At 33.4% G+C, this 24,316-nt stretch overlaps 2 long non-coding RNA genes across 2 annotated transcripts; one reads left to right on the top strand and one right to left on the bottom strand.

Moving 5' to 3' along the window:
• Nucleotides 1-98: 98 nt before the first annotated feature.
• Nucleotides 99-5,773, top strand: LOC125491654 (uncharacterized). Its single transcript, XR_008967079.1, has 3 exons — nt 99-876; nt 992-1,694; nt 5,408-5,773. It is a non-coding gene; the product is annotated as an uncharacterized LOC125491654 (long non-coding RNA).
• Nucleotides 5,774-10,008: 4,235 nt separating this feature from the next.
• LOC130589437 (uncharacterized) lies at nt 10,009-20,000 on the bottom strand. The gene is made up of 2 exons (XR_008967118.1): nt 19,791-20,000; nt 10,009-10,229 (listed from the first exon to the last, which is right to left on the bottom strand). It is a non-coding gene; the product is annotated as an uncharacterized LOC130589437 (long non-coding RNA).
• Nucleotides 20,001-24,316: the final 4,316 nt, after the last annotated feature.

The raw sequence follows: 24,316 nt of genomic DNA, 5'->3' as shown, positions 1-24,316 counted from the left end.
GTACCTTTGAGGATTCACGCATCAAACGTATATAATGTTATATATTATTTGATTGCATGTTTGTAATAGCCTATATTTTAAGCAGGTTTAATAACGACTTTATAAATGAGATTTGATAAGTATAATAGCTGATATTTCCAGACACGTTTTAGTCAAAGTTAGCTATGTTCATATTAGTAAAGAAATTACTTTGAGAATTATTTTTATCGTCTAAAGTAAGTTCCAAGCACAAATAAGTTAGTATGGACTTTATATAATAGAGACATTGTGTTAAGGATTTTAAGCTTTGAAATAAAGAGAAACCCATTTTTAATTACAAATTATGTCTCCTCACTCATGCTACCTACTCTAGATGCTAGAGCATCTCTCTCTCTTTTTCATAACTTCTCAATCAAGTGCCAAAGTGTATTTTTCCCATAGATCAATTATTCTCTTCAAGATTTCAGTTTAATGACCCAAGTGGTTAAGAATTGGGAGAAACCTTAAAACCAAAATAAAACCCCAAACAATAATTTTCTCTCTCCTCTGATTTTATACCCCGTACTGTGCATGCTCAATTTCTGCATTTTGAAATTGGAATTTGACCAAACTTATTGAATCAAAGTTGTAGATCTCGAAATGTTATTGAACTTAGATCCAAAAATCACTTGATTTGGAGTTCGGAGCTATGAGTTATGGTCTTTGCAAATTTGGTGTTGCTACCTCCATTTCTCTCTCCTCTGTTTTATTCCGACAATCTGTTGCCCCAATTATCTACAACATGCAATCCAATTTTGCTCTTTGTTGCTGAATCAAAGTTGTAGATCACTTCGAGCTAATGAATTTGGGCACAAAAATCACTTGATTTGGAGTTCAGAGCTATGAGTTATGGTCTTTGTAAGTTTGGTGTTCCTATCTTCATTTCTCTCTCCTCTGTTTTTATTCCAACAATCTGTTTCCTCAATTATCTATAACATGCAATCCAATTTTGCTCTTTGTTTCTGAATCAAAGTTGTAGATCACTTCGAGCTAATGAATTTGAGCATAAAAATCGCTCAATTTGGAGTTCGGAGCTATGAGTTACGCCTTACACAAGTTCAGCACTACTGCTGTGCGCTGCTGCCGTGATTGGCTTGCTTGCCTTGTTGCTGCCATTATTTTGGTATTCCTTTACATATGAAGGTATAAGCTAATTTTTCTTAATCCCTCATCTCCTTTATTCCAATTCAAGTGTGGTGCAATTGGATTTTATATTCTGATTTTAGAAATAAACTTGGTTCTCAATTTTGTTATTGATTAGCAAATACAATTATGATAAGAATTGTTAAACTTAAAGATTGAATATTTTATCTTTCTTATTGGATTGAAGCTTCTAATATGAAGTAAGCCTCTTAAGTAAGTTTATAAAAACTGATTTTATAAATTATGTCGTTTGATAATACTCTTTGAAATTAGAATGATGTTAATTAGAGATGGAATTGATGTTGTGAGTTGGATTAGTAGAATGGGTTGTATAAGAGTTGTGGTGGTTAGTTCATGGAAGAGCTTAGAAAGTATGAGTAATTCAATTTGTTTATCTAAATTGTTGTGAGGATGGTTAATGATTGTTGTTATTGTTTTGAGGTCGATGTTGGAGTATGTATATGGAGATAATTTATGAAGTTCGAGCTATAGTTGGTTATCTAGAATGTCGAATTATTGGGAATCGTGTAAAGGTACACACATGTCCTTCCACTTTTCAAATATATTATTGATATTTCGATTGATCATATAAACTATATAAGTTGATCTTGATATGTTTTCATAACTTAAACTTATGTTGTATTAAAAATGTGATTTGTGTACTATATGGTTTCTGAAATACATGTTTATGAGTTTTAAGACAAAGGTAGAACTAAATCGCATGTTAAGTTCTATTGGCTATAAGTTATGTTGTTTTGAGACTCAATAGTATAAATTTGTTTGATGAACCATGTTTTGTGATATGAATAAGGCATGTACATTTGGTTCTAAATGAGAGTTTCACTATATTTTCAATAGTGATAAGTTTGATTCTATGAGTTCAATGAGTTATATATTAGGGGAATGGATAAGGTTATGAAGCTCAATCATGATTTCAGAAAAGAGTTCGTTTATATATGGCTATAATGTATAAACTTTATAAGAACATAATACCTGTAAGTTGTTGAGAACCTCGGTATCACATCTTGGTAACATTAATTCTTGTTCAAGTTTCGTGTATGAATTTTTAAGAAATCAATTATGATGTTTGATTACCCATTTCGAAATACATGCATTAGAGGTTGGAAAATATGGGTTTGGAGTTGTGGTTGTAATTTCATAGTACGATATAACATGAGTTTTGGAGGACTATTATTTGAGTACGGAAATATACATGTAGTAAACTATGAACTAGAATAGTATGAACTATTATTATAAGGAGAATAAGTTCAGATTAAAAAAGGTTACATTATGTCATAGAAGGATAGCAACAAGGACTATTTGAGGAATTTGAGTTTTGTAATATTGAAAAGTTATGTCAAAGTAGTTGTGGGACAAATAAGTAGATCGAAGAATTATGTTTGAGAATGTTAGTTATTATTTGAAAAGTGGAGTTGGGTGATTATGTAAGTTTTGGAGTGCCAACGTCAATTAATGGGTCAGTTGTCGATATAAAAATTATATGGTTCTTAAAGATCAGACGACTATAAAAGTATATATTGGAAGGTATATATATATAGGGAATGAGAAACACTCAAAGTTGTAACATAGAGTTAAATAAATGAGTTTTGTAATAGCGATATCGATATAAAAGGGCTGGAGTAATGGTTTTGGGAAGTACCAGACACTAAATTTGAGTTAAGTTGACTAAGTCGAGGGAAGGTGATAACTGAGTTTGGAAAACTTCTATTATGGGTATCAATGAGGAGTGCAAAAGAGCTTAGGAGTCTTATTTTCTAATTGGAGAAGTAAAAATAGGAAATGGGAAGGTGGGAAGAGTATAAAATGTTATGTATAAAAGTCAAGTTAGATATCTAATTATTTGGAAGTGAATTTTGGAAGTTCAACATTAATCTAAGGGTTAATAGAGTGGTTACAATAGCTTTGTGAGTCCAAGAGATGTTATAACCAAAATAAGTATTTGAGACGAAATATTAAATATTGAGGAGTAAGATCTGAAATGTGAAGGTCATATTAGAGAAATAAAGGATCAAGATATGGGTGGTGGTTTAAAAGAATATGAAATAGAGAAGTGTAACTTACAGTATTTAAGTTATGAAAGGTCATATCTGGAATTGGATTAAGTAAGAAAGTTTAAAGGTATAATTTTTTAGTAAGATAAGTAAGATTATGTAAATGGATATTGGGAAAGAAAAATATAAATCTAGATAATAGAGAGCATGGTAATTAAAGTTATATAATGACAATACTAAGCGTATGGTGTTAAGGCTAATATGAGCTTTCAGTACAAATACATGGGGACGTATGGTTGTGAATTATAAATTTAAGAAGGATGAGGACAACGAGTTGAGTATTGGAATGGAGTGAGATATTTTGACTTGCCATAGTAATTGTGGGTGATTCATGATAATGTAATAAGGTTATATTCTGGCAATGAAAGTTCATGTATTGGGAATAAGAAAACCTTTAAGGGGAAAATTCATATCATGAGAATTTTGGAATGATATAGTTTAGATCCTATAAGTTAAAGACGGAAGTCCAGGTACAAAGAGAAACTATATGATGAAGGGAATTGCCAAATCATGTTAGAGGATACCTTATAGTCTACAAGTAAAATATTACAGGTTAATCGCACGAGCTTAGAATTGGGTCTCGATAATAGTTAATTATCTTATGAGTCTTTGAGAAACATATATTACATTTTGATTATGTTATGGGTTCGACTGCGGAGAGACATTTGATTTCGAATACGTTATATGTATATTACTTCCTTGAAAGGAATATTTGAGGTAAGTGAGATTATTTGATATTCGAGTTTGTGTTATTATAAGATTATTGAGGTTCAGGTATTTTGGATATGTTAATTACATTTCAACTTTGTTTTGTTTTATATTAATTTACGGACGGAGGTTTAAGTCGTTGATACACTTTGGAATTGAGTATGCGATACGAATTAAGAACAAGAGTATAACAAGTTTTGAAAGATATACGTTTGTGTTAATGGGAAGATAAGCATTATGATTTAGCGATTGTTTTATGGAGAGAGATGCTCAATATGTGTTATGGAGCGGGTATTGTTCCTTTGAGTAGTCATGATCCAAAAGTTATTGAGGTTAAGTTTTGGAAATTCCTAATTCGAAGTACCGAGCAGGAAGTTATGTTCATTTTAAATTCAGTATTTTTGCTGTAATTATTTTGACAAAAGTTCCAAATGTTCTTGCTAACTCAACCCTTTTGGTAAAGTTTAAATGAGCACACTAAGTACCTATACGACTTTTACAAGCAGTAAAAAATTGATTATTTCCTTATATCTTTACACGTAACTAATATGTGAAATTGTTGACGTAAAACAAAAGATTTCAAAAGAAGATCCAAGTCTTGCAATGATTAGCAACACCATAGTAGTGGTGATTATTTTTCCTCTTCATGAATAAATATGTGTTCTTTGAAACACGTGTGGTATTGATAAACTGTGCATTTAAACTATTTATGTAAATAAACTATGGATACAAGTGGGTAAAGGCCGATACCAAATAAGGTACGGTATGAACAACAACCCTTGGAGGATGGGTGATCTCCTTTCGAACCCTCGCTGGGTGGGTGAAGTCCAGCAGATAATAAAAATGGAAAATGTCCTGGTTAAGGCTTGCAAGCATAAATATTTAAACGGTGGGGTGACGACCTCCATTAGCTTAGAGACAGTCGGCTCCTTGTGTAAGGAGCCCCTCTCTATTCGTGTTCGCTTTACCCAATGAAATTAAATGCTATCGACCCAAAGGGTTTTTGAATGATCTAAGTGGTGATCTTCATGATAAAAATTCTTACTTTAATACGATTGTGCAAGGATAGTAATCCTGAAATTTTTAAACAAGTACCTTACTTGTGAAGCATACTGAATTCTAGCATGAATTGTATACGAATGGTCTTAAGCCACCAAAATGAGGTTTTGGGATGAGCTTATGTATTTCAACTGTTGTTGAACATTCTCCTTATGGCAAGGAACTTATTATCTGTAGTATATGTATGAGTACTCTTTATTGGACTTTCTAGTTAAGGGTTGCTGGAGTCGTGATAGAAACATTTATAACTATTTGATTTTAAGTATTTTTGAAGTCTGGGATTGCTCCACTTGTTGAGTAATAAACCGCACAACTATATTTTAAGCCACTAAAATGAATTTCTGGTTGGACAGTGTGTGTACTCAGTTTTTCTGATTTTGTTCTTCGAACCTGTCCTGGTGGGGCAGGGTTCATTGTTAGTGATTTGCAGGGTTGATGTCGAGGTCGTGGAATATGATTATTGATCAAGAAGAAGAGTTTTATGTTATGAAATGGTGGGCTGAGGTTAAAGATAGATGTTTTGTTTCAAAGTATTCGTAATCTGTTATTTGATTTTCAAGTTGTTATATTGTGGGCCCCTGACCCACAGATCCAGGATCGTTTTTATAGGTTTTGTTTCCGCTGTAAATAAATGCAAATTCGAGGTTTGTTAAGTGTTGATTGTGTTTTGTGTATCTTAAGTGTGATTAGTTAGCAGCTCGGAAGTGCGGGCTGTTACAGGTGTGAATAAATGTAAATTCGAGGTTTGTTAAGTGTTGATTATGTTTTGTGTATCTTAATTGTGATTAGTTAGCAGCTCGGAAGTGCGGGCTGTTACAATAGTTTATGCAATTTGTTCTTGGGTTAGATGTTTGAGTATATGATACTCTTTTTTTCCGCATTAAGCATCTAAAGTCCTACAGTCATAACTAAAAGAAAGCTCATATTGCTTGAGAAAAGAACTTGAGGTATTAATTATCTAATAAAAATGTTTTTCGCTATTCCATATTTATGTTCATTTTCTTGGCTAAAAAGAACGTAACAATTATAGGAAGTGCATGTTATGGCTTCAGATGACATGTTGGATTTGGCCCAATCGCATAAGTCATGTTAGATCAAAGAGACATGTGGTTCAAAGTTCAACCATCCTTAGATCAACCACACGCATAATTATAAATGGTATTAAAGTATTATTTGATTATGGGTAGTAGATGTGTGTACTTTTCTTGATCTCCTATCAAATCTAACACGTATTGTTAAATATGACGTTCATAAAGATGAAAATATTAAATCAACCAATTGTGGTCAATCAAATACTACCATTCAATATGAGTGCGTTACACAAGACAATAGTGACAATGGCGTCAATGATATGGAGATCGTTACAGGTCCGCATATCATGTATTATAAATATTGAAATTATTATGTCCGGCATAAAACTATTTAATATGATTAGTAATTCATTTGTTTTTGTTAACAGAGAGCTACTCGGACATAGGAGACCCTACATATATATGTGAGTTTTGTGGGGCGAAAATGTAGTTTGACAAGAGAGTCAACAAAAAAACAAAACAATGAAGCCGAAGTTTTTGTTATGTTGCATGCAAGGCAAGGTTCAACTACTTGTACTTAAACATCCACCTGAACTTATTTACGACCTATTAAAGAAGAAACATAATAGAAGCAACCGCTTTCTTGAAAACATACAAGGATATAATACAATGTATTCATTTACATTGATGGGTGGAAGAATTATTGCACCTACAACTCAAGTTCGACGTCCATATAATTAAAAAATTAGTGGTCAAAATCATCACTTTATAAGTAGTTTGTTGCCTCCTAATGGTGCATGACCTAAGTTTTTCCAACTTTACATATACGATACTGAGCATGAAATCAGGAACAGAAAAACTACTACAAGGTACAACATAAGTAATGGTGTTACCTACCATTTAGTGGTTATTTGTTAAAGTTAAATATTATGTTTTTACTTGTTAACTTAATTTCTTCTATATTCTTACCAGTACTAAAAACCCTGATAAGTTTGGAGATCACTTAGTCGCACATTTACAAGATATGATAGATCAAAATGACTATTTAGTTAAAAATTTCATAATGGCTAGGGATAGGGTTTGCATTAGACACATGTGAGAATTTGAAATTAAGGCTTATTAGAAGACGAGAGTCTGATGGAAGAACTTATAATCTGCCAACAACATCAGAATTTGTTATGCTTATTGTTGGAGATATTGATAGTGCCGATAAAAGAGATATAATTATAGAAACAAAGGGTGGAAAGTTACAGCAAATTTCTGAGCTTCATCTTTCTTACCTTGCAATGCAATATCCACTGTTATTTCCATATGATAAGATGGATTTAGAACAGATATTATGCATAGAGATAACACTGCAACAGACGGTTTATCGATAAAAAGATCTAAACTCACTATGCGTGAGTTCATTGCATATAAAATACAGGATCGAGCTTCAGAAGCTGCAACCATACTCTTATCTTGGAGGTTGTTACTAGGGTTGTTCAAAGTGCGGTCTGAACCGCACCAAACCGCAACCCAAACTATTTTTTCGCGATTTGGATTAGTTTACGGTTTGGGTAATGATTTCAAGTAAACTGCGGTTTGCGGTTTGAGCTGGGTTTTAATTTTTGTATTCCGAAACTGCACGTAAACAACAATTTAATGTGATTTTTTTTATAAAAAAAATATCTATTTTGATTTTTTTAAAATACACTTGACAAGTGGCATACAAGTATACACTTGAAAAAAGAAGTTTGAGGTAAAGAACTTAGACACTTTTGATAAATTATTATTTATGTTTAACAAATTTCTTTTACTCTTATATTATATAATTAATGTCACAAAGGAAAAAAAAATGGTTAAATCGCAAACCAAACCGCGCCAAACCGTTTTGGGCGGTTCGATTTGGGTTGATTTGGGTAAAAGCGTGGTGCGGTTTGGGTTCGAAAAATCTCAAACCGTATATTATTTGCGGTTTGGGTTGGGTTACATTATAAACCGCGAACAACCCTAGTTGTTACAACAATTTTTAGTAGATGCTTACACTATGATTGAAGCTGAAATATTGTCTTTTCTTAGACACAACCAATAGAGTCTTAGAGTCACGAATGTGAAGAATTTAAGAGGGGTTGTTGAAAGAGGAGAAACAAAAGGATCTTTAACTGTAAGTCGTATAATATTGCCTGCTTCATTCACTGGAAGACATAGTTATATGAGAGAAATCTATCAGGATGCGCTGGCTATTTGTAGATGCTATGGTTATCCAAATTTATTCATAACATTTACGTGTAATCCTAAGTGGCCAGAGATAACTAGATTTGTAAAGAAAAGAGGCCTCGGGCCAGAGGATATACAATAGAATTTCAAAAGCGTGGTTTGCCGCATGCTCATATTATACAATAGAAAAGAGGTGGGTATGTAACACATTGTCCTTACTTCTATTATTATTATCATAGTTTTAAAATCCCCTTTATATTGTTATAGTTAGGAAAAATTGATGGGAATAATCCCACCTTTGGGCTGCCTTCTTAAAACAGTCCCACCTTTGGACTAACTAAATAAAATCCCACCTTTTGCCTTATCTTCTTAAAATGGGCCTGTTTCACCTATGTGAGTTTGTTACTCATTTCAGAAATATGAAACAACATATAATTCAAAAGACAAAATGATTTTAGTCGTTCCGTATAATAAGCAGCAGCATGGCAACATGAGAAAATGCAGGATGTTATGTGCTTAAACAGCTAACTGTAGGGAGAACATTAATCTGGGAGTTTGAGTTGTTGCATTATTTGTTCCAACCAACATTACAGCATTATAGGGGTATCCTTATTGCATAGTTGATACCTTTAGATATCTTTGAAATGTGATTCATAACATAAATGCCATTGGGGAAGGAAAGATATTTGGCGTTGAACCTAAATGTGAAAAAATGATATGAGTCTCATCTTTTCTGGGTAAATTTCTCTTCGCTCTTGAGCCTTTAGGAGAGTCGAACTGCTGAAAATTGAGTGCATCGAAGTTTTACATAAAATAAGTTGTCTAGCTTATTTGCTGATATGTTGAGCTGATCTGACTGTTGAAATCATATAATGGACATACAGAGTTTTACAACACTTTGATAACTGTTAACTAATGGGTGGTGTTAAAGAAAATATAGAGGTTACGGGGTTTGTGTGGCTTTTGATTTAATGTTGTTCCCTTGTCTCAAAGTATTTCTCTTCGTCTTTTTGATGTTTTCAGATCCTGGAGTATAGATTAAAAGCTTTAAACTCAATATGCTACCATGAACATCATATAAATTTATACTTGTTGTGCTCACTGTGTTTAACTTGCTGCTTGCTTAATCACTTACTATTGTTATGGTGGGAAAAAGAAGTTTAAGTTAACTGTTTAAGCACATAATAAAGCAGAAAAGTTGAAATTTAAGTTGACTATTACCAAAACCAAACCAAAGATTAAAAGCAAAACATGAATCTAAATGTTACTCAATATTCAAAATTGTGTTGTAATTCTTGTGAAGTTAAAGTGCAAACTGTAAAACCATATACTACTGTCATTTTATTGCTTTCATTGCTTAGCGCAACCTTCATATCCAAGCTTCATTTATTAGTTCATTACCCTATAGTTGCTTCTGATTTTCCCTTCATCACCGGGTAGGTAATTTTTGAATTTAGCAAAGAAGATATCATAATCAGAATTATTGTCTCCCATTATTTAGATTTTTGGTTGCCTGATTGCCTCCATATAATCTCAAAATGTTTCTTGACTCTATGTTGTTTTACTATAATGAACTTTCCCATAGAGTTGCTGCAAATAAGTATGATGTGTGGGTTTTGTTAGAGTTAACTACCCATTGAGGACCTAAACTATACCTCTTTTTTCCATTGAGGACCCAAACTACAATCTTGTTCCACCAAGGGATTATAATCCAACACCGTTAACTACCGTTAAAGCAGCAATTGAATAGGAAATTCAATAAAGAAAAATAAAAAAAATTCAATAATTAAATGACAATTATCCATTAAAAAGAAAAAGAAAGTGACAATTATCCTCAAATAAGCACATATTACGTTTCCAAATGAAATCAAAAATTGATATGCAATTAAATAGTGCAGCCCCTTCGTTTTATCTTCCTTGATACTGCTTGCAACATCTTCCCCAAAAAGCATAAATTTTACTATACTCAATTCTTCAAAAAGTTGAGTTTGCAATTTTCCTACCAGGGCCGTGGCAACGATTTTCGGGGCCCTGTGCAATTTTTTAAAAATTGGGCCCTTTCTTTTGACTCTCTATATATATACGGAGTACATACAATACTCGGTATAGATGATGGCTAAAACTAATTTTTCTCCTAGTATATTTTTTTTAAGGAACAAAATAATCTAGATTATAAGAAAGAAGAAACAATATAATTAATTAATATTAAAAAAAAAAAGTGGCACTACTACATTAAAAGGCAAAGGCAACACACAAAAATCGTTGCAATAGGCCCAAAAGTCGTTGCAGTAGACCTATTGCAACGGTTTTGAACCGTTGCATTTGGAGGTGTTGCAATATGCCTAGTGCAACGACTTTTGGGACCTATTGCAACGGCTACCACAAAGCCGTTGCAATAGATGTAAAGAGTCATTGCGTCATCTACAAGGTCTATTGCAACGCCTCTACATCTATTGCAACACCATTGAAAGCTATTGCGACGACCCTAATATTCATGTTGTGTCCCATTTTGGCTTTTATAGCAACGCCTCTGTATATATTGCAACACTATCATATAACTATTGCAACGCCTTTATGACAGAATTTTTTTTTTCATTTTTTGTGGGGATATTGCAACGATTATTACTGTAACCTACCGAAAACCTATAATATTACAGCCTGGATATATATTAGTAACGATGCAACAAATGCAAAAATACTCTTGAAATGCCAAAAATAATTGTCATATCCGTATTATAATTTCCAAAACTAATTAAATTAAGAGTATACATGACAAATCCTAATTAACGAAAATTAATGTACTTAATCAAACCCAACTAGTTTTAGTACCACAAATACTTCTAATAAGTACATATAGATCATTTTCCTTCTAACCACCAAGTACCGCATCACTATAATATAGCTAACTAAATCTGGCCGATAGTATCTATAGTGAGACGTCTACGTTTGATCTCCTCCAGTTGGTTCATCATTCACCTAAAAATTCAAACATTGTAATAGTTAGTAAACGTACACCATCAACAACATAGAAAAAAAGAGAGAAAATTACAGTACTCCTATTATGTCCTAATCTAGCATGAAGAGTATCTAAAGATAATTTATGTGAGGTATTGACTGCAATAGAGATAGGATAAGAATGAATGAATTGAATGGAAGGACCAGCCATGAAGACATTCAAAAAATACACACCTCCAATCTTATTACCAAAAGCAAGTTTCTTGTTGACAGAAGATAGATAAGTACAATTATGTTCATTAAAATGAGCATTAATCTTGCTATGAGCAACCAACTTCTCAACAGATAAGAGATTATATTTAAAGTTTGGTACCAACAACACATCATGTAAAAAAATACCAGCAAATAACACTACATCACCAATTTCAGACACATTATGATGATTACAATTCTGAATGTCAAACCTAAAGACAAGTATCTGTTCTGCAATTATGAACTGTTGGCAGGAAAAAAAAAACAAAACATTCTCCTTTAATCAAGAGGGGTGGTTTTTAGAAATTGAGAGTACCTTGATATTGCTTCTTATGATTTATGTATTTAGAACAGTGTTTATTTTAACTACACTTCTTAATAGCAATACCAACGTGAGTTGCTATCAGATGATCAAATTTCACTAACTCGCTAATAGAAATCAATAATTGTTGTATAATATGAGCACTATAAGAGGGGGGGTGAATTATAGTGAGAGAATAAGCACTACTTTTTGCGGAATTAAAAGTAAACTTGGGAACAAACAATGGGAACACGAGAGATTTTACGAGGAAAAACTTCCTAGGCCTAGTAGGAAGAAACAACCTCGACCACAAGGGATTTTAAACAACTTTCCACTATAATAGGCCAAAACAACTCTGATTGCAACCTATTACTTTTCTCTCGATTCTCAACTTAAGTCACTCAACTCAAGTTCCCAACGACAGTTCCCAACAACTGACGTTTTCTCTCAAACTTCACTCGAAGTTCCTTTCTCTTTCTCTTTCTTTTGCTTCACTCAAAGCTTTCTCACACTTACAAGAGTTCACTCAAACCCTTTTTCTCAAAAATACACTTTGTAAAACAATGGAAGAGTAATAAAAACTCGATTAATGTAAGTATGAATTCTCTTAAGGAAAGGCACTGACACTTTAGATAACTTAAGACAAATTAACTAAGTCAGACACAATTTTTCTCAAGTGAATTAGGCGTCTATTTATAGACCATTAAGATAAGACATGATTTCCACTAACTTAGACCATTATCACATGTTCTCCATGATTTCTAATTAATTAATTAAATTAAATTATTTATTCTAAGTCATGTGCATCATCCACTAATCCACTACTTCACTTCATAGAAGCAGTAACATATTACGTGGTTTTGCAAACTTGGAGAATAATTAATCTTATTTAATTTAATTAAATACTTGGAGGATAATTAACTTAAGCCACTAACTCCACTAACTCCATAAACATGTAGCAGTAAACCATTTAGGCGTGTAAGCTAGAATTTAGGAAATAAATAAATAAAAATCCTTTAGCTAGTTTTTAGGAAAAAATCTTTTTCAAAATCTTTTATAAAAACCGGAAACATTTTTTGTATTTCGAAAAATCCGAAACATTTTAAAAACCGGAAATAATATATTTTCGAAAACTAAATCTTTTAAATAAAATGTAAAAGATAAAATATATATTTTAAAAAGATAAGATTTGAAAATCAGTTATTTTAAAATCAGAAAATCTTTTTAAAATCTTTTCCTAACAAACTTAAACTAACTTCCTAAAATTATGGAGCTTAGTCAAATTATCCCTAAAAACTCTAACAACTATATTGGGCATACAATTACATTAGGCGCACAATATTAGTTACTTAGTAGTTCCTAAATTAGTTTTAAAGTCTTGTTCCCTAATTATTAAGTCTTGTTCCTAAGCCTTGTTCCTATAGTGCCAGGTCTGTTCCTTTCATGGGAACATAACCAAGTTCCTTTGAGAATTCACCACGAACTTAATAAAGCTATTACTCAACCTTAATAAGAAGATTAATAAATACCCTAATGTATTCTAATCTTCATTCCATGCTTGATTCTTCATTTCTCGAACATCTTTACTTCGATCTTGATTAATTCTCCGCTTTAATCTTCAATCAAGTATTCTCTTAGCTCGAGCATGAATTACCTTGTAACAACATAAATAAAGTATACTATGTCTTTTGTGGTTAGGTCATCTTCAAAACTCAAGGGTCAACAATAATGTATTGTATATAAATCATTGTTATAATCCCCAGTATATAAAAACAATGATTTCAGCTGCTAAGATAACATGTACTAACATATTTGAACCAGCACAAATAGAATTTTGACATTGGATCGAGCACCAATTCATTAGGTTGATCATGTGGTTAGTTTGCCTGCTGAATCTCTAGTTCAGAATGATCAAAGCAGCACGCAGCAGCATGGTAAATTTTAGCACTTTCTGTCAGATTCTTCCATCTGCAGACAAATCTGTATATTCCTATTGCCATTATCTTTGCAGGTACCAAGAGGGCACAAGCAGATCTTGGAAAGGGGAGAAGACAGGTCAGGCTTGTACCTGATGCTATGAATGTTGGGCACTCTATTCAAGTTCAGGTTGTTTTTGAGGTTCTTTTCTATAAAAAAAAAAAGAAGATTGGGATGAAAATGATAAAGATTCTAGTTTAGGTCTAAGTGGAACATTAATGGTCCTGATTTAGTCAAGCCTTACTTATTACGTCCAAGGTTACCTATTTCACCATGCAAGAATGGGTACAGAAGCAATTCGCTACCTAATATTGTTATATTAATCCAGTAAGTATACCACTTGCATGTATCAATTTGCTTTTTCGGATTGCAGCTTATGAGAGATTATTAAATTAGGTAACATTGGTTACAGCTCTGAGCTTCTACTTTTGCTACAGTTTCTGTCTTAGAGATGAGAGTTGAGCCAACCTACAGATGCTGGGCCAGAAATATTGTCTTGGTGGGACAAGACTAATGTTGTAGTGTGAAAGGGAGTTTTCGAGCTCTCTATCGATATATATGATTTCAGTAATCTGTTAAAAAGAAAATTGTTCAAATCATTTAACTTGATTGTCCCCCGCTATCAACGTAGAGCTAAATTATATTAATTTGTGTCTTGTGTCCCTAAAGAAGTTCCTAAACAATGTGTAAATTGATATTAGGAGCCTTGAAGCCACATTCTATGTGATGTTTTCTTTCTTTAGATACACAATTTGGTTTCGTCATAAGTTAAATACTTGTAAGATTTAGCACGACTACAATATTAAGTCGAGCTCTCTTGCAGCTTGCTTCTCAGGCTGCCAAGCGTATGAATGAAAACAGGGCTGTGGTAATGATTCAGGAAAATAAGAAGCTTTTTGCAAAGTATGTTTCAAGAATAATAAGCTAACCATTTCCTGGCTTCCTGCTTGTTTCTCTTTATATTGGTCCTATGACTTTTTGTGTTTCAGATGCTTAGAATATGAGAAGGCTGAAGAAGAGCTCAATTACAAGGTATATCATATGGGGTGCCTAATACTTTTATTGGATCTGGCGAACTACTTCTTCAATTTAATGGATATTTTCTTTCAGCAATTATAGTCAACATCTAACTCTGCTGAGCATAAAAGAAATCTCACTCTTAAGTCTCACTATCTCAGTTAATCTTATGAAATGTTAACTTTTGAACAGAAGATGTAAATGCTGAAATAAATCGTTTAGGTACAGAAGTTAATCAACTTTGTGAAGTTTTGTGCCCTGTGCTTAGACTGCATTACATGATTCATGCAGGTATCATGGATGAGAAAGGAACTTGAATTTGCACAACACGAATATGAGAGGATGTTAAATGAACTACAATTGTTAGACGCTGTTAAGCCCGAAAAGAATGTAAGGATCAACCTGAACAAATAGAGCTGCTGCTAATACACATAATAGACAAATTCAAGTAGGAAAGTCTGGAATATAGCTTGAATTATTCACTTACAATGGTTTAGAGATTCATGAGCTTCTTCTACCTTCTAACTTCAAGTTTCTCTCTCTTAGAGCTTTTCACAAACACTTGGTGTGCCTATCAAAACCCACTTTAGATACAAAAAATTATGAATTGCACATAGAACACAATGAAATTATATTAGAAATTTTCATTCACAGGCTGAAAAATCTATTAACTGTTCACAAGCATTCCAAAACTACATATGCATTCGTCAATAATCTGCACCCTAATCTCATTTCCAAAAACTAGAATTTTCAGAAAATTAAAATCGCAATCCCTAATTAGAGAACAAAATAATAAAAAGAAAACTCGAATCAAATGCTAAAAATCGACATAAAGAACCCTAAAAGTCTAATGCTAAACCACAATTCAATAACTTGGAATGTGGAAAATATAGAGTATAGACAACATCACAATGTATTAAGTAGTTATATAAATTCGAATCAGATAAAGTTCAAACTTCAAACATATCTAAAAGGTGGCAAACCTATGAGAAAATTATGTCTGAGATATATATTTTACAACTATTATCAATTCAATAGATCCACAAGATGCGGCCAAAAATAAAAATAGTTGCATCACTTGTCAACCACCTCTCCAATACAATAATATAACAAATTTTCAAAAAATTTAACAGGTATCTAATTTTAGATTTACTGACATGAAGCAAAAGTTATGGCTGCATAATATCATTTCTGAGTTCTACAGAGAATAAAAGGCCAATTTAGCTCATTTTTCACCTATAAATTCAGACATTGTAGTAGTTAGTAAACACTTAATTTGACAACTAAAAACCAAAAGGGGGTTGATATATCATCTAAAAGCAGCAAGGAAAAATGAACTGCTGATCAGATGCTATGTGCTAGCCAAAGCTTATACTTCTTTGTTCCAAAATAAAAGTACTACTTCTCTACTTTATGTCTGATTTTTTAGAGAACTATTATACTCCCTCCATCCCATATTATAGTATTTGATTCCATTTTTGCACGGGTATTAAGGTCAATGGAATTTAAGAGGAAGGTAAAGAATGTTTACGTATTGGAAATAAATTATATAGGGAAAAACCTGATTTCAGTAAAGCGAGTAACAATAAGTGGTGAAAAAGCATTAAATGCATGACTAATGCAACCCTTGAGTTAAATAAATAAAGCAAAAAACTATTTCCAATAAGCAAATAAATAATGGTGGCATAAGTTTTCTAGGAAAATCATGGAAAGGTGTAGAATCAAAAAACGGAAATAAGAATTACATTTTGGGACACTTTAAAAGGAAAGAAGCAATATAATATGAGACGAAGGGAGTATTTATTTTGGAATGAAAGAAGTATTATATATGTTACACTTATGTCAAGTACTATAAAGCAACCTTTGGAGTATATGTCATCCATAAGATGAAGTTAAGCAAGCAAGTTTCCTTTTATTTATGTATAACGCTAATTTGAACAAGAAGAAAGAAAGGCAATCTTGAAAATTATTTGCTATATATCAAAAATCATGTCATGAAAGAACTGATGGTAACCCTAAGTTTCAATTTTCTATAAGCATGATCTACGAGAGAGAAATTTCGAACAAAACCCCAAAATTACGTACAAATCAACTAATTACCTAATCTTGAATTGGCCAAAAATTGGAGTGAATCAAAGAACATACAGAAGCACTAGTAACTTAGGAGATCAACTTTACTTCTTCTATTCGGAGACCAACGACAACAATTTTCTCCATTATCTACATCTTTTTGAGGTGTTCCCAAAAGGAATCTTGAAGCAAGTTTGACAAATATTAAACAGATATGGATATTAAGGGCTGGGAAGAGAAATTAGAGTGAAGGAAGCTCCAAATTAAACGAAAGCAAGAAAGATTTTTTATAGTTCACCATTTAATAGAGGAAGGAGTAAGAATGAGAAAAGGGATAACTGATGAGGAAGAAAAAGAAAACGCAGAGGCGGCGAATGAAATTGCCTATGTAGTCCACTAATATTAAATGAATCATGAAACCGTTGCCTTAGTTTAACAGATGTTGTTCAATTAGCTCAAGGCCCACCTACTGCAACGGTAGTAAATATACCGTTGCAATAGATCCTCCTATTGCGACTGTATCAAATGGATCGTTGCAATAGCCTCATTTTTTGCAACGGCTTACCAAGTGTCGTTGCATTACTCTTTTCAATTGTTGACTTTGCTAAAAAATGTAGTAGTGTGGAAAGAAAAGAAATAAGTATAGAAGTATGCGTTAAGAGGGAAAGAATGTGAAAAGGCCAAAAAAGGGGAAAGGAAAGGATTATTAGTATTGTCGTACAGTAGTAATTATTATGGGAAACAATAGTAATTATTATTATGGGGAAACATAGTAATTATTGTGGGAAGTTGTGTCTCCATGTCTAGTGTGTGCTTTTTCAAAAAAAAATTGTCATTGTGAAGAATTGAACCCCTGACTTGAGGGTTTTATTTACAAAGCACTCACCACTAAACCAAAGCAATTTTGCTTGTCATTGTTTGATGAGTCGTTATAATATACCATACCAGATTTTGGGGCCCCTAATTGGCGGAGGCCCTGCGCGGTCACCCCAGTCGCGCCGCCCCTCCGCCGGCCCTGTTTCCTACGAGAGCAAAGTGTTAACATTAAAAGCAGAAAATTATTTTTGTAGAAGACTACAAGAAATACAATTGAAGTACTTAATGAAGCAACATAGTAAAGAAAATAATACAATTATACTAGCTACCTACTTATTTACATGAATTTGATGCTCTTTTTCATATCCCATGTAAGTTGAAAATTTATCAGATGCTGAAGTTCATGTCCTTGTGGATAAGAAAAAAATTGTTAGTAGCATGAGAAGTATAATTTATATTAATGGGTTAAGTCTATAATGCAAGTACCTGAAACATAAATCTTAAGCAAGAATTTGGGAACCATTGAGCTATGTTACCATTGCTACGCCTTTCTTTGAACTCATTTTCATTGGTTGATTTTGCAATTTTCCAGAAATGCAACCTATACTCCTTTCCCCCACCAAATTTTTGTCTAAAATTGCAATAAACATGTCTAGCACAACATCTAATTTCTGCTTCTGGAAATACAACACTAATGGCATTAACCAAACCCTTTTGTTGATCTGACATTTAAGTAAACCCTGCCCCGTTGACAATTCCCAAATCATCCCCCAACAATGATAGAAACCAAGACCAATTATCTTCATTTTCAACATCAACTACAGCCCACGCTATAGGGAACATCTGATTGTTCCCATCTATCCATACATCTACTAAAAGCTGCCCTCAATAAGGCCGGCCCCTTTAGAAAGCAACCATCCACTGAAATAAAAGGCCTGCACCCACTCAAGAATCCTTTTCTTAAAGCATCAAAACAAAAATACACAGACATAAATTGACCTCCATCTAGTCTGAACTTGACTGTATTAGAAGAATTAGATTTCAAAATTTCAGCTGCATATCTAGGGAGAAGGGCAAACTGCTCTTTATACTCTCCTAATACCATCTGTTGAGCTAATTTCCTAGCATTATAAGCCATCTTGATTGAAATTTTCAGCCCCCACTCGTTCCATACAGTATCAACAATTTCTTGCATTTTCCAGTAAGGATTGACCTTGAACTTACCATGGTAGTGTTCAGCAAGCCATCGAGATCTAATTTTCTTTGACTTTTGCTTTCTACCACAACTATGGTTACCATCATAAGTCTTCACTATAAAACTTGTCTTGTTCTTCTCCCAAGAAGCCCAAATGTGCCACTCACACCCCTTTGACTTACACTTTGCACCTACTCTATCCTTGTGATTCTTAGTATACTTGACATCTTTCCCATTATTAACACAGTAGTCACTTAGAGCTTTTCTAAACTGCTTTGCATTGAGAAATTCCATACCAATTGAGAAATGTGTGTCATGGGGTAATCTGTCACTTCTGTAAACTACTTTCTTCATCACACGACTCTTCTTTGATGGTACTAGAACTAAGTGACCTACATCCTCATCAGATGACTCAACTCGACTATCAAACTCAGACGAGTCCTCATCCTCTCCATCAACGTTTAGATTATCACACCCTCTTCTTGCAGCAACTCTTTCCAAACAATTACGTTCTTCTTCTAATTCCTCATCTAACTTATTGTAATGCATTATAATATCCCTAGCCTCCCTTAGTTCGACATCTTCATTATCAGAGCCATTTTCATCATAGTCAATGTCATCGACAATGACATTTGCAATATCATCGCCACTTACAACATCAACCACATGTTCTAGCCCATTATTTAATAAACACATAAAAGGGATATTCACATTTAAACAATCAAGATTGCAATGATCACTATCAAATTCATGCTCTAAGTATAAACAAATTTCACCATATTCAATCAGAGAACTAACAAAAGTCACAAAAATGATATTCTCATCACTTAAGAACTTGAGGCTAGTGTCTAAAGTACCTTTACGAGGATCCTTATAATGCATTTTAGAAACATTAGTATAGCCTAGAGAAGCAACCAGACTATTGACATGGGAAAAGTCAATTGAATCATGTAAATCATCAAAAATTGAAACTTTACCACCCACATACTCCAATTTTTGGATCTTCCTCCAATAGCCTCCATGATGCACAACTAAATTGCGTTTCTTTATCATTTTCTGTTAAAAAAAACGATAAGGAATATAATTATTATTTTAGCATTTTGTTAATTTCATCCAAACCCAATTTTACGAAAATTCTAATTTCCAAATTATGTTTCTGTAAATAGTGAAAATATGAAGAATCATGAACTTTCCAACATACCATGAAAATGAATTTCAAAATAATACAACTACAGCCAACTTATTTATCAACAAAAAAAGGGAAACTAAACATACCTTGACAATTCAATGTTTCAGTTATACAGTTTGTTGATGAGGAAAACACAATCAAACTTTTGATTTTAGAGATAAGTTGCTACCATTGTGGTAAAAAGTGGTGAATTATGTGTTTTTTTTTACCTATGGAGATTCTCTCCACTGTAGAAATGATAGTGTAAATGGAGGAGGAAGATGTTTATGGCGGAAAACCTATTCGCTTACCCGCTTAGAGTGAGAGGTTTTGTTTTTCTTTCAACTTTTTGTTAATTATATGCTTTATTAGTAAAGTCTGATTGTATGGGAGGTTTTGGTTTTTTTTTTCCAACTTTTTTTCAATTTTATGCTTTAGACTTAGTAGTAAAGTCTGCCGTTATGTTGGACGGGCGTTAGTTTCTAAGCCCTTAGTGGAACAAATACATAGTTTAGGTCCTTATTGGAAAAAAGAGGTATAGTTTAAGTCCTTAATAGGTAGTTAACTCGGTTTTGTTAGTTGCTTGAGATATTAACTTACTCCTCTTAGTTCAATTTGTTTGTAGCTCTATAAGGTTATGATTTTCAGGTTAAGTCGTCTGGCATTTTATAATAGCTTTAAGTGAAAGATTTGCTTTCCGGTCACATAACTTAGAGCATCTAGTGCTTAAATGCATTGTTGCTCTATATAGTATGGAAAACCATAATCTTACTACTTTTTGCTTCTCGTTACCCAAACATGATTTCAAAGTCCTTTTGGCATGGGTTAAGGATGGTACGTAAAAGCCTCCAATCTTTTTTTTACACCATAAGCATGACTTAGGTCATTAAGCTATAAGAGCTGCTTAAAAACTGAACATTAGACAGGTAGTTAATAATGCTTTTATAATACCACTTTGTATGCTTTATCCGTTTCAGCTTGTATATCCTTTAACTTTCAATTTGTACTTTACTAATGTCACCAGCTTGTTATTCTAAGATTGAGTGGGTTAGTACAAGAATTATCTAGTGTATTAGTTATAAAAATAACACTTTTCCATTATTATGTCTTAGTGCAACAACTTGGGGTCTTGAGAATGCAATAGTAAGTAATGTTTGAAAAATCTAGATATTGAACCTTGTGCTACTATTCTGAACTTGTGATGCATAATAGAACATTGAAATATTTGTAAACTTTTTAGGATTGATTATCGTAAGTTGTGGCTTGTCTATTTACAGACTCCACAACTGTCCATTAGATAAGAAAGAAAATCTTCACTTTTAGTGATGTAGTGATGGGTGCATCTGGACATATTGTTTTTTTTTGGGGCGGAAGAGTAAAAAGGTCATTTGCCCCCCCCATTTTTTTATCACATGGGTGTCTAATTTTAACGTTTTCGCTTTTATCAGGAACAATGCGTCATGACTATCTTCCAAAATTAGTAAAGGAGAGCTATATGAAGTATGACAAGGCTTGAATTATGTGAATTTCTTTGTAGATTATGGGTAGTGTTAATTAGTTTTTTTCAGATTTACTTTGGATTTTGTAAGATATTCAAGTTACGTCGGATGTTGAATTTGAAGATTATTTTTACTCCATCGGGTGTCTACAATTTGCTATTCCATGAATATTTCTTTTATTAAATCATACTTTTGTTTTTAATAAGTTTATATACTTATATATGAAAATTTGGGCAACTAATTAAGTATTACACATTGTTATTTGAATAAAGCGTGAGATTTAAAATTATGTAAAATAGTTCGTAGCCCAAATTACTTTGGGCAACAAAATTGTTGTTGCCCAAGATAACATTCTGGTAGGTTATAACACACAATGGGCGACGACAAATAGTGATTGTTGCACAAAGTTCCATAATATGGGCAACAAAAGTTAAGTTGTCATTGCCAAAACTGTGTCAAGTTTAGGCAACAATATAAAAAACTTGGAGCACAAAATAGCATTATGAGCAACGAAAGCATTTCGACATCCAAACTATAGTTTGTGCAACGAACTTGATATTCGACGCCTAAAATGGAAAGGGTGTCTAGCCTTAGACGATGAAATTGGCGCGCAAAAATTTCGTTGCCCAAACCTTTGTGCAACGACATTGTCCCATTGGGCGACGAATATTTTTGTTGCCCAAAACCTATTTCCTTGTAGTGTCTAGAGAATCAGGGCACTACCTAAGACATTTGTTCTCCATGTTACATATCTGGGAGTATGTAGAAGCCGGAGGAAGTTTGGCAGAAGACTTGGCGGTTACTATCTGATGACATTTTGTACAAGTAGCATGCTATTCAGAAAAATAAAGGTAAATAACTACGATAACATTATTGAATAAGTAATAGCATATTTTGAACCAATGTGCATACTTAATATAAGTTGATGCATCCATTGAATTTATGTTTTCACAGATCTCTAGTTAACAAACGATCAAATTGAAGCTTTCGCATTGGCTAAGATTGAAACCATGCTCCAAAGTAATGGTAGTTGCTTGTGTAGATTCAGTGAAATGCCTTTTCCAGATGAACTAATCATGTTTGAAGGACAAAACAAGTTCATAGCAGATGAGCTTTCTTACGACATAGAGGAAATGACCTTGGAACACAACAAATTGTATACAGGTTTAACTGATGAGCGATACATGATTTGTGGGGAAGTAATGGATGTTGTGTCGAGTCAAGAAGGAGGCGCCTTTTTTGGTTACGGCTACAGAGGGACGGGAAAAACATATGTCTGCAAGACATTATGTGCTGATATATATAAGGAAGATGGGCGAAATTATATTGCTTATAGCTTCAAGTGGAATTGCTTCTCTTCTTCTTCAACGAGTAAGAACAACTCATCCGAGATTTGGTATCCCTTTCAATGTAACTGAGAATTCTACTTGCGCATGCATTCACCTAGGGTCGGATTTGGCTGCTCTTCTTTTTAGGACAAAATTTATCATTTGGGATGAAGCGCCATGATGCATAGGTTTTGTGTTGAAGCACTTGATAGAAGTTTAAGTGACGTGTGAGGTCTATTGACAGGGTTAACTCGCATTGACCTTTTGGAGGCAAAGTCTTGGTATTTGGTGGTGATCTCAAGCAAATATTACCAGTTGTACCGAAGGGAACGAGGCAAGGTACGTATCGTGTTCGCGACCTTTAATTCGTCTTACTTGTAGGATTCGTTTAAGGTCCTAACACTTACTCGTAATATGAGACTACATTCAGGTTCTCCGAATTCTTTTGCTGATGAATTACGAGAATTTTCATAGTGGATACGAAGCGTAGGAGACAAAAATGCTGGGGGTACTAATGATGGTGAAGCCGTAATCGAGGTTGCAAAAGATATCCTTATATATAGATCCTTGGGTCGATCCAATTCAGCAATTATTGATAGCACTTACCTAGACCTACATGAGCATATTTGGGAAGCTAAATACTTCCAGGAAAGAGCTATTTTTGCGCCAACAAATGAGATAGTGGAGATAGTCAATGATCATGTTTCTATCTACCATTCCTGGAGAAGAGAAGTGTATTTGAGTTCGGATGCTATAAGCAAAGAAGAAGACAACTTTGGACTACATGAAATATACTCCACTAAATTCCTCAATACAGTAAGATGCTCCGGTCTCTCGAATCATAGCATACAATTAAAGGTTGGTGCGCCAATTATGCTTATATGGAATATTGATCAAACATCTAGATTATGAAGTGACACAAGGTTAGTTGTCAATCATTTAGGCAATCATGTTATTGAAGCTATTGTTATTTCCGGAAGCAATGTCAGAAAAAAAGTATTTATCCCAAGAATGACACTTACCCCGTATGACTCCACCAAATTTCCTATCAGATTTCAGAGACAACGGATTCCTTTAATGGTTTGTTTTGCTATTACTATAAGTAAAAGTCATGGACAATCTTTGTCTCATGTAAGTTTGTATCTCCCGAGACCTGTTTTCAGCCATAGACAATTTTATGTTGATGTTTCTAGAGTTACGAGCAAAAAAGGTCTTAAGATCATTCCGTTTGATAAAGAACACGGTGTGCGTGTAGTTTACAAGAAAGTTTTTGCAAACATATAGATTGATTTAAAAGCTTGTATTTGTAATTTGTGTTCTTTACCACTATTACATTATGTATATGATTTTGTGTAATTTCATTTGGGTTGATGAAGAATTTACAAAATCATATATGCATAAACCATAAACCTTCATGTACAATTTTTGCATGAGTTAAAACACAAGAGGAAATGAGTCAAGAAGGATGAAAGTGCATATTGCACGGGTTAAAAACTAGAGGAAATGAG

Source organism: Beta vulgaris, chromosome 7, assembly GCF_026745355.1.
Source record: "Beta vulgaris subsp. vulgaris cultivar EL10 chromosome 7, EL10.2, whole genome shotgun sequence".
Lineage (NCBI taxonomy): Eukaryota > Viridiplantae > Streptophyta > Magnoliopsida > Caryophyllales > Amaranthaceae > Beta > Beta vulgaris.
Note: the sequence above shows the minus strand (reverse complement) of the source record. Positions and strands in the feature narration are given on the sequence as shown.